Source organism: Mandrillus leucophaeus, unplaced genomic scaffold (assembly GCF_000951045.1).
Source record: "Mandrillus leucophaeus isolate KB7577 unplaced genomic scaffold, Mleu.le_1.0 Scaffold931, whole genome shotgun sequence".
In the NCBI taxonomy this organism is placed as follows: Eukaryota; Metazoa; Chordata; class Mammalia; order Primates; family Cercopithecidae; genus Mandrillus; species Mandrillus leucophaeus.
Window position 1 is genome coordinate 705,847 of NW_012110153.1, and position 15,717 is coordinate 721,563.

Here is a 15,717-nt window from a genome sequence, read left to right on the forward strand (position 1 = left end):
ACCCAAAGAGGGATGTATTTCAGAGCCTCTTGAGTAAATAATGCCATTTCTTTCAAAATTAATATTTGAGTTCTCACAGAAGACAAGAACAGGCCTTGTAGTAAGCAGTGAAGGACACTGAATCTCATTTTTAATGTCCAGACAATACCAGGGTTGTGAATAGAAAGAAAAGAGCTGTCCATGTTGGTGGCCTACTGCCTCTTACCCCCAAATTGATTGAACATCTTTGCAGTTTTTGTTCTGGTTCCCTGTACCTGGATCTTCTCTGTGGGTCATCATCAATAAGGTGTTCTCTTTGCCCAAGACAGGCTGGTTGGGCTCACCCTGAGAGCTGCTTTGAAGAGGATGTGTGGAAATATTTTTTTCTTTTTTTCAGACGGAGTCCCACTCTATCGCCCAGGCTGGCATGCAGTGGCATAATCATACCTCACTGTAGCCTCGACTTCCTGGGCTCGAGTGACTTTTCCACCTCAGCCTTCTGAATAACTGGGAGTACAGGTGCGCACCACCACGCCCGGCTAATTTTTGTATTTATTTGTAGAGACCGGGTTTCGCCATGTCACCTGAGCTGGTCTCGAACTCCTGGACTCAAGGGTTCCGTTCACCTCGGCCTCCCAAAGTGCTGGGATTACAGGTGTGAGCCACCGCGCCCAGGCTACAATTGTTATACAAATTTTTTTTTTGGCGGTAATTTTTACAATTTTCAATATCAGACATAGGAGGAGAGGAGTAAGAGGCCCAAGAGGGCTGCAGACTGGCAGGGAAGGTGAAGAATTGGAGGGTAGACCACTAACGATAACAGAGGAAATAAAGGTAGATGGTTGGCTAAGAATAATGGGAGAGGGATTGACGAAAGAAGGATGGGCTGAGGGAGGGATGTGATGGTGGAGGCCAGTGTGACCGAGGGGAGGGGAAAAGTGAAAGAAGCAGAGTGGGATAGCGTCCTGGGAAGGGAGTGAAGGAGGTCGGTGGACCGCTAAGGGTTAGACTCCTAGAGGCGGGAGAGCGGGCGCGGGGTTAAGGGGCGTGAGCAGCGCATGCGCTGGAAGCACACTGCGGCGATTCTGGAGCGGTTGTGCATTTCTGGCTTCAGCGTTGCGGCTCAAGGCACAGTTGGTCATGTGCCTGCTGTCCATTGCCGCTAAGGCCTGCTGCTGCCATTCAGGCGTCTCTCTCTCTCTCTTTCATGCCGCTCTCTCCACCCCATCTTGGGACGGCCGGCTCTAAGAATTCCTGCTACTACACTGAATTCAACCAGGAGGTAAAGGAACGATGTAGGGGAAGAACAGAACATGGAGGGCGGCGGAGGGAACTTGGGCCAGGAAGATCCTTAATTTGTTCATTTTTCCAGTTCACGGGAGGAAAAAATGGAATCCGTTACAGGCCCCAGTTTTCCAAAAGGATGTTGAGCATTTGTTTCCCATTGTGAAAGGAATGCGGACTCCTTACCTCTAACTAGAGTCAAGGCACCTGAGCATCGGTGTTTTCCATAACGTTCCCTGTTTAAAACATTTGTGGTTCGTCATTTGTAGCAGATGTATTTAAAGGGCGAGGCCTTAGGATTATGTTCAGCCGATGGTTTATGAGAGTTTCCCTTGCCTTTGTTCAGGTTGACTGGTCTTATGTGAATCCCGGAGTACTCTAGCCCCCTCCCTTGGAGTTTAGACCCATTCCATCTAGATCTGGGATTCACTCTGATCACCTGCAACGCCTTCTTTCCCCAATTCAACTTCCCTAGTTTATCGCTTCTACCTGCATTAGGGAAGGCTGGTAATGGCTCTCCTTGGGCACTGGGGCAGAACAGTGGCGAGAAACACGTCCACATAGCATCAGGCATGCATACTGTATACAAATAGGAGCAAGAAGGGAGAGGACTAGCGAGGTGCGCAGGGTATTTGAGAGGCTGGATGAGGAGGCGCGGCGCCGAGGGGCGGCGCTCAAGCTAACAGTATTTGAGAAGACCTGAGTTAAGGGGAGGGGCTCCAGTGGGTGGCGGGGAGAGGGAGGCACGCATGCGCAAGACTTGAATGGAGTAGGGGTTGGAGGTTTGGAAGGTCAGGAAGGGAAGGACTCGCAGGCATATTTACGAACGCAAAGTTGCTAGGAGTTGGTACCAGCAGTTGGGAGGTAGAGGTGGAGCTCATGCGTATTTGAGACAACATCTTGAAGGTTGGGGAGAACGGTAAGGAGGAAGCGGCGCGCATGCGTATTTCAGACGGAGTGCCGGGGAGGGGAGGCGCTCAGCGTTCGGGTAACTAAGGTTGCAAAATGGCGAGGGGGGAGGTAAGCTGTCTTTGCTTGGCCATCTTGGGCTAGCAGGCCCTGCAGAGAACTACCTTTTTAGCTGAGTGAAGGGATCAGTCAACCTGAGTTGGAGTTCTCCTATGCTGTGGCCAGATCCACTAGAAATTAAGCCAGAATCTTAGCCTCTCACTGGCCTATCGGTAAGTGGGTTCAAAAATGAGGAGGCGATGATGACTCTGCAAAAGGTTGCGGCAGCTGGCGGTGCGTAGGAAATGCGTAAAAAGGGAGCACTTGGAGACAGGCCACATTTGGGCAGTACGCATTCGGAGGGCTCTCTCTGGCTTTCCGATCTTGGGTCTCTGTACTTGGCTCTGAATACAGTCATCCCATCAGAGTAGCAAAACACTGTGGTTGTAGTGTGAGAATCTAATGTTAATGTTGGCCGAAAGCCCTTGATTTTCTCCCCTGAGAACATAGGCGTGAGGGTTTGGATGTGTTTCCAAATGCTTGTTACTCTTTGCTGTAAACCTGGAATTTGGACCTATGGCTGCCTGGGACTCATACTGTCGTGGAGAAAGATAGAAAAGTAGTTAATGGCAGTGGTGGTATGAAGATGACCTGGGCTTTCACCCTTTCCTTTATTTTTTCTTCTGTAGAACTTTCAGCACGGTTTTGTCAAGGGGGAAGATTAGAGTTTCTATTTTAAAGGCAGATGTACTGTCATGACTCTCTGAAGACTTGCTGTGAATCGCTAAAACTAGTAAGTTAGCACTTAGATACAGATACATAGTTAGAAATGGCACAGGATTAAAAAGTGAAAAAAACATCTTTTTCCAATAATCCTAGCTATGATTTCATGATGGTCCTTTTCCTTCTCTGGACCTATTTCTCTCTCTCGCTCACTTATTTATTTCCTTTTAGACAGAGTCTTGCCCTGTCGCCCAGGCTGGAGTGCGGTGGCGCGATCTCAGCTCACTATAACCTCCGCCTCCCGGGTTCAAGCGATTCTGATGCCTTAGCCTCCCAAGTATTAGCTGGGGTTACAGGTGCGCGCCACCACGCCCGGCTAATTTTTGTATTTTTAGTAGAGATGGGGTTTTGCCATGTTGGTCAGGCTGGTCTCGAACTCCCGGCCTCAAGTGATCCGCCCGCCTCAGCCTCCCAAAGTGCTGGGATTACAAGCGTGAGCCACCACGCCCGGCCACTGGGCCTATTTCTCTATCTGTAATAATGATTAAATGTCAATAGCACTTACTACGTTTGAGGTTCTGGTCTGCGTGCTTTTACATAGGCCGTAACTCATTTGGTACTCTCGACCATCTTACGAAACAGCAGTACTGTTATTAAGGTTTTACAAATGAGAAATTTGAGGGACACGAGACTAATTTGTTCAAGGCTTTACAGCCAGTTGAATGGCTGAGACAGGGTTTTTATCCAGGTGGGATGGCTCCAGAAGCCTGTGCTCTTAAGCATTATGCTTTATTCCCTAAAAAGAGGAGGCGAATTTAAAGGAACTTTCTTTTATGATTTCAAAATCTGTTTGTAACTAACCAAAGCCATTTGAGAAAGAAGACCTGTTTTCTGTTTCTGACTGTGCAGACTACAGGGTTACATACCTAGGAGACAAAAGGTAAAGAATTGTTGATTTGGTGCCTAGTGGGGTGGCTATCCTTAACTACCCTTGTCTTCTGTGCTTTTTGTTCTGCAGAGGGTCTAAAATGGCCGACTGCGGCAGGCTGGACACACCCTTCTTGTTTTGCCTGATTTTCTGTCTGCTCTAACGCTTTGAAACGTCTAACCAGTCATTTGCTGCAGTACATGTTTTTTTTTAACCCATTATTAATATTTCGCCGTGTTGATCCAAATATACAATAGTGATGGAAAGGTTATTGTTTTTTTTCTTGTAATAAAAGACTGAAAATACATTTGTTTCATTTTTATTATTTGCTTAGGATACATTCGTGGAAGTGGAGTTAGTACATCAAAGGGTATGAACATTTTAAACTCTCAGTGTCTATTGCCAAACTTCTTCCCAAAAAGGTTGTATCAATTTTTACTCATACAAGCGCTGAATGTTGTTGTTTGTTAATTTTTAATGGATAAAAACCAGTATTAATTTTTCATTTGCTTATTAGTTTGGATTTTCTTCCTCCATATATATCTCAGCAGTTTTCTTTCATGTAATGATAGTTCATATCTTATGTTGATTTATGCATTGAAGTTTTAGTTTAGTGTTTATTATTATGTTTGAGTGTGTTCTGTAAATAAAGATTACTCAGACTTTTGTAATGTTATAAATACCTACTCCATGTTATTGTTTGCCTCTTAATTTTTGTCTTTAAATTTTTGGTTAGTAGAGATTTGAAATTATTTGGCAAATTTGTCTTCTATTTTGTGATTTTTTCTTCTATTGTTTAAATTTGAATAGCTCCCTCAGTCTAGAAATTTGGTAAATTTCGTAACTTTGCTTGAGGATAACTATCAAGCATGGGAGAAAAAACATCCATAATTTCACCACCCAGAGAGAACTATTGTTAATACATTTATTCACTTCATTCTGTGCATTTTTCTATGCAGTTGATAATATATGTGTACTATTTTATATTGTGTTTTGTTTTTAACATTATAACATGCGTATGTCCATGTTAAACATTCTTTGTAATTGTCAGTGTTTCATGATGTTCCGTTGTATGGAAGTATTTTATAGATTTTCAGTATTTTAAATTATGTAAAAAATATCTTTTCATTTGGTTTTTATTATTCATCCATTTTGGGTTGTTATCGAAGAGACTTCTAGAATTAGTTATTTGTCAAAAGATTTGAACATTATAAAGAATTGGCATAGTTACTTTTCAAAAAATTAATGTCAGTTTTTGTACCCAGTCGTTTAGGTACTTATAAAAAAATGTTTTCGCTTTTTTTTTGCTGACTCCGTATGTAAATGAATGAATGGTATCTCTTCGTTTTTTTGTTTTGTTTTGTTTTTTTTTGAGACAGGCTCTCCCCTTATTGCTCAGGCTGGAGTACAGTGGCGTGATCATGGCTCACTGAAGCCTCGACTTCCAGGGCTCCAGAGATCCTCTTACCTCAGCCTCCTGAGTAGTGGGACTACAGGTGTGTGCCACTATGTCCAGCTAATTTTTAAATTTTTTTGTAGAGATGGGATTTTGCCATGTTGCTCAGGCTTGTCTTGAACTCCTGGGCTCAAGTGAGTCTCCCATCCCGGCTTCCCAAAATGCTGGGATTACAGGGGTGAGCCACCACACCTGGCTGATGTCTTTGTTTTGTGATACAGTTCTTTTATTATTTGGTGAGGCTGGACTTTAGATCTTAATTACTAGCTCTTATTTCCTTTTGTGAATTATTCAATTTGTGCCTGAATGTTATTTGTAAGTTGCAAATGTCATTTGTTGCAGATATGCTCCCAGTAATATTTGTTGCCATTGAGTCTGAAGAAATGTTTGCAGTTCCAGATATAACTGCTGTGTGGATACATGTCTGGTTCTTGGTAGCCATTTTGAGATAACATTTGTCTGACCTCTTATCTTATTTTTGTTTTTATTTTTAGAGTGTAGGTCTTGCCCAGGCTGGTCTTGAACTCCTGGGCTCAAGTGATCCTTCTGCCTCGGCCTCCCAAAGTGCTGGGATTACAGGCATGAGCCACCTTGCCCGGCCTTGTCTGACCTTTAAACAGAAATCCATTGCTTTTTATCTAAAAGGAAAGCACTTTTGAGTACTGTGCAACAGTGGTGCTTCCTGGCTCTGGGCATGGGGAGAAGACAGGGCAACATTTTGTCCCTAATGAGAAACTAATTTAGACAAGAAACAAAACAGTGGTCTCTTCTCCCGCATCCATTCAGGGACTGGTCTTATTTTAAATATTTGAGTGGCCTGAGGGAGGATATAGGCAGGTAGTGAAATGTCCACATTTATGCATACTGTTAAATGCTTTGGGGATGTCAAATGCATTAAGGAACACACTAGCATGTGAGAAGGCACCAGGAGTGGGCTAATTGGCAGAAAGGAACAGTGTACAGGCAAGAGCAGTGTAATAACTTTAGGGGAAAATAATATGTTAAGCTTATTAAATAACAGCCTCATAGAGACATTGGGTCCCAAAACAGTGATCTCAGTATAACTGTCAACAACTTGCTGATGTTTTCAGCCCTATTTGCTGGTCAGAGACAAAAAAGCCATTAAAAACCTAGGTATTATTAAGAAAGGTATGAGACACAGAAAAATGCCATTCTATCTTTGTGTAAAACTGTTACAGTGGTAATAACTATTACAGTGGTAATCTTACCTCAAGGAGTCTGTTATTATCACTCACACGATTTTGAAAAGGGAGTGGGCAGAGTGTGTTACCTCTCTGTTTCATTTTTCTTGTTTATAATACATAGGTGAATTAGATATTCTCAAAAGTCTTGGAGGGGTCTAATTCTGGTTTCCTGAAACTGAATGTTATTTCTAGTTTAGAGAATCTGTTTAATTATGTTTATTAAATAAACTATTCTAACATTCCTACTCTGATCTGTATATTATCTATTTTGTATTTAATAGCATTCTAACTTTTTTTTTTCAGTGAAGGATGAGGATTATTGGATTTAGAAGTGCCAAATGAGCTGTTACTTATTGCTTTTTGCTATCCAGTTACACTGGGTTAATCCAGTTAGTTGTAAGCTCCCATTTTTCAGCATTTTGCTAGCTGTAGATATTAAACCAGGCTCATGTGAGTAGTAGGGTGGGGAGGTTAAGAGGAGTATATAAGCAAAAAGGGAAAAAAAACCCCTCATGTTTTAGAAGAGGGGGTTGAGAAGTTCCTTTATTGGAAGTCTGTGCACGGAAGTCCCATTTTACATCATGCCAGTGTCTAGTTCCCAATTCCATCTATGGCCAGGGGTTAGGGAAAGCCTGAATATTTGAAATAACCAAAAAGCATTTAACCTTTGATTTCTATAATTTGTTCCTCCCCTGTCTTGATGTTACAGCCAGCAGCAGCCTGGAGCAGCACCCCCTGGGAAGAAATTTTACATCGGCCATTATAATACAACCTGATAAGTGTTACAACACTTATCAGATTGTATTGTAATTGTCTGTGTATATATGCCTGTCTCTCTTCCTGTTATTAGTTAGACTGTGAGCTCCTTGAGGGCAAGGAAGGTGTCTTCATCTCCAGAGCCCAGCCTGGCACATTAGTAGGCCTCAGTAAATGTTTATTAGATGAATAAATGAATGACTCATCAGCAAACATTTATTGTGTGCCTGCTAAAGTGAGCTCCACAGGCTCTGGACTGTCAACTGTTTCTTCAAAAAGCATGTGGTCAGAAACCTGATATTTTTGTATATGTCTTCCTAAGAGTTTCTCATGAGACAATGCCATTTTTGTGTTTGGATTTCAGTCCTTGATATTTACCGATGTTGCAACTGTTGCTATTGCTGACACTTGCTTTCTTGGTGGGACTTGAGTGATAACTGTTAGATTGGGGCCTCATCCTCAGGGCCCAGGTAATCATCCAAATAGTCCAAATAGTATTCTTAGATAGGACTTTGCATTTTCTTTCTTTCTTTCTTTCTCTCTCTTTCTTTCTTTCTTTCTTTCTTTCTTTCTTTCTTTCTTTCTTTCTTTCTTTCTTTCTTTCCTTTTCTTTTCTTTTCTTTTCTTTTCTTTTCTTTTCTTTCTTTCTTTGTCTTTCTTTCTTTCCTTCCTTCCTTCCTTCCTTCTTTCTTTCTAAGAGACAGGTTCTCACTCTGTTGCTCAGGCTGGAGTGCAATGGCGCGATCACAGGTCACTGCAGCCTCGAACTCCTAGGCTCAGGTGATCCTTCCACCTCAGCGTTCTGAGTTAGGACTACAGGTGTGCGCCACCACCCCTGGCTAATGTTTGTATTTTTCATAGAGACGGGGTCTCGTTATGGTGCCCAGGCTGTTCTCGAATTCCTGGACTCAAGCGATCTACCTTCCTCAGCCTCCCGGAATGCTGGGATTACGGGTGTGAACCACTGCACCCAACCAGACTCCATATTCTAAACCAAGGGTGGGCAAACTTTATTGCCAATGGGCTACCTGTTTTGCAAATACAGTTCTATATTGGAACACAGCCACGTTCATTCACTGATGTTTTACCTGGGGCCGCTTTTGCATCCCAATGGCACAGTTAAGTAGCTACTAGGGTGGTGCAAAAGTAGTTGCTGTTTTTGCCATTAAATATATTGGAGACATTGTGGCCCACAAAGCCTTTGTAGAAAAAGATTGCTGTGCCTACTCTGGATCATCACTCGACAGTGATGGTTTCATTCCTCATTCCATTCACCAGACCAGAAATTCATATTTATTTACTTCATTTGTCATTGCTTATGACAAGTCTTTTTCCTCTTTTACAGATAAACCAGCTAAGACATGTTTTAAAGTAGGAAATTATAAGACCTCCCCCAGGGTCCTGCAGCCAGTCAGTTATAATCTGTCCTTCAACATCAAGCTTTGAACCTCTACTCTAGAAATACCTTTTATTGTATTCAAACTTGAAGCACATGGACATAGCATGCTTTGGTGCCTTTGCCCTTGTTCCTCTCCTTCCTACACAGTTCTTTGCAATGAGAATATGGGAAATAAGGACTTAATGTGGGATAAGGCAGAAAGGTAAGCTGAGGCAAATGTTTAGAGGTTCCTAACACTAATTTTTAAATGAAGAAGTGGGGTGTCTGAAATATTCATTTATTTAGACATATGCAGGTAGTGAGCCTAGACTTCCAAGAGCTTAGAGCCCCTCCCCTTGTGCCTCCCCAACTTTACATGTACTATCTTGGTAACCTGCCTATGAATACATTTTGATTCATTTCACTTCATTAAAAAGTCGGAGAGCTCAAAGTCATATTTGAGAAAGCTAAATTTAAAACAAAATGGAGGAAACATTGAATAGGCTCATCTTGTTGGGTAGGATCATCCTAGGAATAAAATAAAATAGAAGGAAAAGTCTTACAGCCATATTGTTAAAGTTGCTTGCTGGATTTTTCCCAAAATTTTATTGTGAAAGTTGTCAAACATACATACAGAAAAGTTGAAAGAATTGTATGGTGAAAAGCTATGTACCCAACACCTAGATTTTATAATTAACATTTCACTATACAGTCATGTGTTGCTTAAAGACAGGATGTGTTCTGAGTAATGGATCATTAAGTGATTTTGTTGTTGTGTGAACATCATAGGGGAGTGTACTTATACAAACCTAGATGGTATAGCTTACTACACACCTAGGCTATATGGTATAGCCTATTCCTCCTAGGCTACAAACCTGTACAACATGTTGCTGTATTGAATACTGTAGGCATTTGGAACACAACGGTAAGTATTTGTATATCCAAACATATCTAACATAGAGAAGGTACAGTAAAAACATGGTGTTATTATCTTATGGGACCACCATTGTATATGCGCCTGTGACTGAAATGTTACTATAAGATTCAGGACTGTTTGCGTTATCACATTAACCCATCTTTGTTGAATAGGTTTTAAAAATCTGTCTGTCGTCCATGTTAATGTCATCTGTATCTGACCCATCATGGTGCTGAAAAAGTTTGTTTTCATTCTTATTTGTGTCTTCTAAGTTGGCATGAATACCAGCACAGCACAACTATGTGTAAGCAGATCTGTGCAGGAATGAGAGTCTCAGGGAGAGAATCCACGTTGTTTCTGAAAGAAAATGGCTATAGCTCACTGTTGTTTACTGGAAATAGTAGGGGGAAGGAAAGATGGAAGTCCAGGTCCAGTGTCATATACTGCCTTGCACCTTACTCACTTCTCTGCCTTTAGGGTAGGTGGTTTTCTGAGCAGCTTCTGCTTGGTTCTTTCCTTTAAGGCTTGCTAAAGGAGAAACAACAATGTCATATTGAAATGCCAATGAGGCAATATTTAGCATTAGAATAACTCTTTGGAATTCTAGCAAATGGATTTTTAGTTTGGGCTACTGTCTAATAGTATTCTTTGAGCCTTTTCTGTTAGCAACAGCTGCAGTTTCAGTTAGGAAGCACCATGAAATTTTGTTTGTCTTTATCCATGGACATGATAATGGTCAATGTTACCTGTTTGTGTCTATCTCCTTTGATTTAAACTCAAGGGTAGACACTGTGTTTTACTGATCTTTGCACATCTCTTACACTGTAAGGTTTGTATTCATTTATAGGGATATACCCCCAAATATATGTTTAACATTATTTAAAAAAAGATTTAGATATGGGCATATTCACGGTGTTTATAACAGTAAATAATGGAAAAACTTACCTAGTCATGAATAGGAACTTGGTTAAATACATTTTGGTGTATTCATGTAATGGCACAACATAGCCATTAAAAATAAAAATAGTCTTGAAGATAAATATTTGACTTAGAAAGATGTATAGAGCATATTAATTGAAAAAGGGCTAAAGAGAAACAGTATAGTTTCATCTAATCATTGTAAAATAAGAATTCATGTTTGTGCATGTATATGAAAGTTGTTGGAAGAATGTACCCCAAGTGTTAAACTTTTCTGGGATTCTGGCTGATTTTTTTTTTTTTTTTTTTTTTTTTGAGATGGAGTCTCGCTCTGTTGCCAGGCTGGAATGCAGTGGCATGATTGTGGCTCACTGCAACCTCTGACTCCCTGGTTCAAGCGATTCTCTTGCCTCAGCCTCCCGAGTGGGATTACAGGCATGCGTCACCACGTCCAGCTAATTTTTGTATTTTTAGTAGAGACGAGGTTTCACCATGTTGGCCAGGATGGTCTCGATCTCCTGACCTCGTGATCCGCCGGCTTCCGCCCCGCAAACTGCTGGGATTACAGGCATGAGCCACTGCGCCCGGCCTCTGGCTGACTTTTACATTCTTTGCCTAATATAGTTCCGGATTTTTTTTTTTTTTTTTGCAGTGTTCATCTATGACTATCAAAGCTAGAGACACATTGAAACTATTTCCATTTTGAAACTGTTGACTTGAACAGAAGTGGAATAAGTGGGGGTGGTGAGGGGTTCTGGAAACTGGAGAAATTTAGTTCGGAAAAGAGCTGGGTGGGGTAGGGGAAGGGAATGGTGGAAATAAGATCGCTGTCTTCAGTGGAAGGCACTAACTACCACCTACCCTTGGATTCCTGGCTCCTTAGTGCAGGCATTTTCTGGATCAGTGTTTACACCTACCATTTATTTCCCAATTAGGCCCTCTACACATTCCTTTTCTACCCTTGCCCCTCTGGGCTTTAAAGCTACAATAATTGCTAGTGGCAGCAGCTACTTATGAATATGCAAGTCTTGCTCTAGTAAATGGTAGCCTTAGTTGCTCCAATAAAGAGATGGCTCAAACCTATCAAGGCTCCTGCTTCCCCTCTCCTCTCAGCTAGGCAGCACCAGTCTTCCCTATCTATGGTGGGAGAACTTTCTGCCTTGGTCTCATGGTCACTAGTAGATTAGAGGACAGATTCTTTCTGGCTGGTGGTAGGTAAAACAGTTAAAAATGAGTCCTGGGTAACTGCTCCTTGGGTCTTCCAGGGGTTTGAGTTGAGGGTTGCCCGCATCTCACTGAGTAACAGGAAACTTAGCAGTATTGACTTGTGCTGCCAGCATATAATGATAACAGTAACCTGGGCTTTGGGCCATTGCTGAATTGCCAGATTTCTGGGTTATTTTTCATGCTAAGCAGCTAGGGACTGAGAAATTTACAGGCAATAGGCTGCTCCTTAGAAAGGACCCCTTGGCCAGGCAGGGTGGCTCACGCCTGTAATCCCAGCACTTTGGGAAGCTGAGGTGGGTGGATCACCTGAGGTCAGGAGTTTGAGACCGGCCTGGCCAAGATGGTAAAACCCCATCTACTAAAAACACAAAAATTAGCCAGGCGCGGTGGCGGGCGCCTGTAATCCCAGCTACTCGGCAGGCTGAGGCAGGAGAATCACTTGAACCTGGGAGACTGAGGTTGCAGTGCTTGAACCCAGGAGGCAGAGGTTGCAGTGACCGAGATCACACCACTGCACTCTAGCCTGGGCGACAGAGCAAGACTCTGTTTCAAAAAAAAAAGAAAGAATGAAAGGACTCCTTGATGGTCTTTGGCTTGTGTCTCATGACTCAGAGCCTGTTACTCCAGTGGTTGATTCTTGGAGGTAGGGGCATAGCCACTGGTCTGCCTAGCTTTTTGTGGTCCTATTGATAACCCAGACAGCTGGGTAAGGGAGCAGATAATGTTCAATTCCTTTTCACTTAAGGTAAGGTGAGTGGTGGTGGGAGTTGAGATTGTAAATGATAGGGTCTTGGTCCAAGAGCCCAGAGTTTTGTAACCTTTTCCTATCAGTGTGAAAACCAGATGCCATCTGATGACTAGATGAAGGTTTCATTCACCTTTTGCAGGCTGTTTTGGTCAGGACTAAAGAATGTAGGTTCATTAACTGCCAGACACAGAAGGGCCACTAAGGGGTCAAGTTTACCCCCTTATTCACGGCGATATTGAAGTCTAAAGAGGGGAAGAACTTGAAGGAAACTACGAAGATAAGCATTAGAGTTCACATCTGGGTACTAACACTTTGGTGTAGTCATTGGTACCTCTGTACCCAGTTCTCTCATTTAAAATAAAGGCAGGAATCCTTACTAATAATTGTAGACCTTGCAACTGCCTTTGCCAGATAATATAATTGTGATGCTAAGTGTGAATGCTTAGCAAGAGTAAAATCTGAGCTCCATGGTGTGACTGGCTGGATAACTTGACTAAGGTGGTAAAAATAAAATTAAAGCTAGATCTCAAACCTTGACTGTTCCATCTTATGTTTGTTTCTTTCTTCTCCCTGTCCTATAGGTGATGCCACATGCAATCAGAAACTATGCCACTGGTGAAGAGGTATATTGAGCCCTGCCTGGTTAACCTCCAGTGAGGTTATCAGAGAATTGGGAGAGGCTCAAACCAGCATCCTGCACCTAGTTATCAAACCATTGTGAAGTCTTGGTAAGTGGCCAGTGGCTTTGGTGGGCTTGCTCAGTTAGTGGGATGGGGTAGGGTAAGGGTGCTTAATAGGCACTAAGCAATTACTGGATATTTTCACATTATGATATGAAAAAAAGTCTTAAAATATTCAGGCTGTGCTACAGAATAAAGAATCTAACCTCTTTTTTCCCTATCGTCCCATTTTTACAGATGGGGGAATTAGAAATTGCCCAAGATTATATGAGGCCACAGTAGATGGCACAAATTGCCCAAGATTATAGCTAGTTGGCATAGAAAATGGATTTGAGTCCAAGTCAGTACTGTGTCTTCTACTCAGTGCTTCATCTAGGTTCTATCAAATCCAAGGAAGCCATGTGAGACAGAAATGTTTTTATTTCACAGTAAAAGATTTTTTTTCTTTTTTTTTTTAAATAGAGATGGGGGTCTCACTATGTTGCCCAGGCTGGTCTTGAACTCCTGGGCTCAAGTGATCCACACACCTTGGACTCATTTCACACTAAAAGATTTCTGTAATAGCTCCTGAGATTTTACTCCTCTGATGTTGGAAATGTCCATGGTGTGAAGTTTTATTATGCATAAAATCACCTGGGGTGCTTGTTAAACATGCAGATTCCTGGATGGCCAGAAAACTTCTCATTGGTCAAGAGCAACATTAAGATCTGCCTGTTACTCATACTGATGCTTCCTGCCCAGCAAGTTCATCAGAGGAAGAGGATGAATTACGGTTGCCATGGATGTCCTTGTGAGGCAGTTGGGATGCCTTGGTAAGTTGCCAGTGGCTTGGGGTTCCCCAGTTGGTGGTAGAAAAGAGAAGGGAAATAGGTTATGATCTCGCCCTTTCTAACTTTCTAGCTTTATTAAGTACTTACTAAATGCCAGAGACTGTTGCAGATATTAACAAAGTCTTGCCATGGAACTTTCATTCTTGTGAAGTTAGACAAAGGGATAAGTAACCAGTAAATGTATAATGTATCATAAGTGTTATATCAATTGTTTTTTCCCATTATGATGTAAAAAATTGCACTTAAAAATGATTAGGTTAAACTAAGCAACATCTTGTGTTTTTCTCCCTTCTTCCCATTCTCCCTTTTAATACCTGCCACAGTTGCTCAATGCAATGGAGGCTGACCAAGCTGAGTGTCAGGAAGGTCATAGATGATGCAAACAGTCTTTTTTCTTTTTGTTACTTCTCACTAGGCTGGATTGTGAAGGATATTTGAAAAGTATTTTAGAGTCCACCAGATCCTCCATGTGAATGACCATGCAGCAAAAGGAGGAGGGTCCTGTCAGTGATTAAGGTAACATAGTGATGAAGGTAAGTAGGGGAAGAGAGGCTTACTTTGCCCTGATTCTTGTCAGGGAGGCTCTTGGAACTGCCATTTCCAGAGCATCAGTGACAGGCCAGCACTTTCAAAGCCTGCAACTTATTCTATAATATATCCTTCTTAAAACAATTCATGTAGATTATATGCTTACCCAGTCTGTGATCACTCCTGCAGAAGATCAGAAGAACTGAAATATAGGTGACATAGGCTCTTGCTTTTGTAAATATTTTGTTGAAACACAGTTGTGTTCATTCATTATTGTCGATGGCAGCTTTCATGGTACAGCAGAGATGAGTAGTTGGGAGAGAAACCATATGGACCATGGAGTTTGAAATATTACTGTCTGGCCCTTCACAGAAAGTTTGCCAATTCGTGGCATAGATTAAATAAATGTACTATGTCTACAAATCCTCCTCTCCCCATTTTCCTTTCAATGGGACTTGCATTTACAGTTGATCCTAGAACATACGGAATCTCATAGTAATCAGCTTGCTTCTGAATTTCTTCCCACTCAAATTAAGCTCACCTAGAAAGCACATTCACAAATTGGGCTACATATACAGAAGGAACTATGTTTTATATGCCTCATCGTAGTCAACTCATTTATCCTATATGTATGGTTCCCCCATTTTTTCCTTCTTTTCAGGGGTGACTTTTAAACTTGAGCCATTCATGAGTATCCAAAAAGTTACAACTTATGTTTTCTAATTAAGACTTTATCCTTATTTTAGTATACTTACCCTCCCTGGCTTTTTTGCATATTTCTGCAGATGTCTTGACCTTTCTGGGGAATAAGCCCCCTTAGAAGATTAATTTTCTGTAGTTCTCTATTGAGGAAATACATGACATTTAGCTTTTTAATAATTTGATGCCATTCATTGAGCACCTACTGTGTGCTTTATGTACCCTGTCTCATTGAATTTTTACAGAAAACTGGAAGAGTTAGTTTTGTGTTATTACTACCTCCGTCTCAAAGATGAGTCTTGGAAAGTTTAAGTAACTTTAGGTTACATTGTAATCAGTGGCAGAACTGGGACTTAAGAACATAATTCATGTTTGCATTTTCTTTTCTTTCTCTATCTTTTTTTTAAAAATTTTTTTAAAAGAGAGAGCATCTCACTCACTATGTTGCCCAGGCTGGTCTTGAACTCCTGGGCTTAAGCAATTCTCCCACCTCCGCCTCCCAAAGTGTTAGGAT

The 15,717-nt window shown here is 41.6% G+C and overlaps 1 long non-coding RNA gene across 2 annotated transcripts; it reads left to right on the forward strand.

The window, feature by feature from the left end:
- Positions 1–1,044: 1,044 nt before the first annotated feature.
- On the forward strand, positions 1,045–15,486 carry LOC105532110. 2 transcript variants are annotated; one of them, XR_001004914.1, is made up of 4 exons: positions 1,045–1,261; positions 13,048–13,194; positions 13,804–13,958; positions 14,392–15,486. It is a non-coding gene; the product is annotated as an uncharacterized LOC105532110 (long non-coding RNA). The 2 variants fall into 2 exon arrangements; XR_001004915.1 differs by lacking the exon at positions 1,045–1,261 and adding an exon at positions 1,980–2,182.
- The last annotated feature ends 231 nt before the right edge of the window (positions 15,487–15,717 follow it).